This window comes from Mus caroli, chromosome X, assembly GCF_900094665.2.
Source record: "Mus caroli chromosome X, CAROLI_EIJ_v1.1, whole genome shotgun sequence".
Taxonomy (NCBI): Eukaryota; Metazoa; Chordata; class Mammalia; order Rodentia; family Muridae; genus Mus; species Mus caroli.
The window spans coordinates 151072213-151072925 of record NC_034589.1 but is presented as its reverse complement, the minus strand read 5'-3'; the positions used below and the strand labels follow the sequence as shown (position 1 = coordinate 151072925).

The 713-nt window shown below is 47.4% G+C and overlaps 1 non-coding gene across 1 annotated transcript; it reads right to left on the bottom strand.

The window, feature by feature from the left end:
• Positions 1-284: 284 nt before the first annotated feature.
• LOC115030214 lies at positions 285-403 on the bottom strand. The gene has a single exon (XR_003835823.1). It is a non-coding gene; the product is annotated as a small nucleolar RNA SNORA76 (small nucleolar RNA).
• Between the last annotated feature and the right edge of the window lie 310 nt (positions 404-713).

Below are 713 nucleotides of genomic sequence, written 5' to 3'. Positions count from 1 at the left end.
GTAGCAAAGACTGGGCTGTGGGATCAAGAAAGGGAAGCAAGGCTCTCATCTGAACTGAGGCATCCCAGCAATGTGGGTTTACTGGGGAGTGTTGAAGGAACTGTTGAGTCTTGGGTAGCCAGGGCACAGCCTGGCAGATGTGTGATTCTGGGAGAGACATTTAGTTCACCAAGGATGGAACATAGCATGGGAAAGCCCTTTTGGTGGTGGTGGTGGGTTTTGTTTTTGTTTTTGTTGTTGTTGGTGGTTTTTTTTTTGTTTTGTTTTTTGTTTTTTTTTTTTTTGCCCCTTGCTAGGTTAAAAGGGCTGCCTGGGAAGGACAGGCGGCCCCAGTTATGCGCCTGCAAAGTGCTATGGCGCCACAGCTTAATCCCCAGCACTACAGGGGGCTCAAAGGCAGCACGTTTTATGTGTGTGTGTGTGTGTGTGTGTGTGTGTGTGTGTGTGTGTGTGTGTTTTAAAGACAAGGTCTTACTATGTAGCCCTGGCTGGCCTGGAATTTAGTATGTAGACTAGGCTGGCCTCTTTCTTTCTCAAGTTCTGGGATTAAAGGGCACACACTACCATACCTGGGAGTAAGAGAGCACTTTTGATTCATCCAGACCCACAAATGCTAATGTCACAGAGCTAAGCAGACTAGTTGGCAGTGGGCAAGTGTGGGCTATAACCATTCTCAACATAGTTCCCCAGAAACCCCTCTCTCTTTTCAAGAG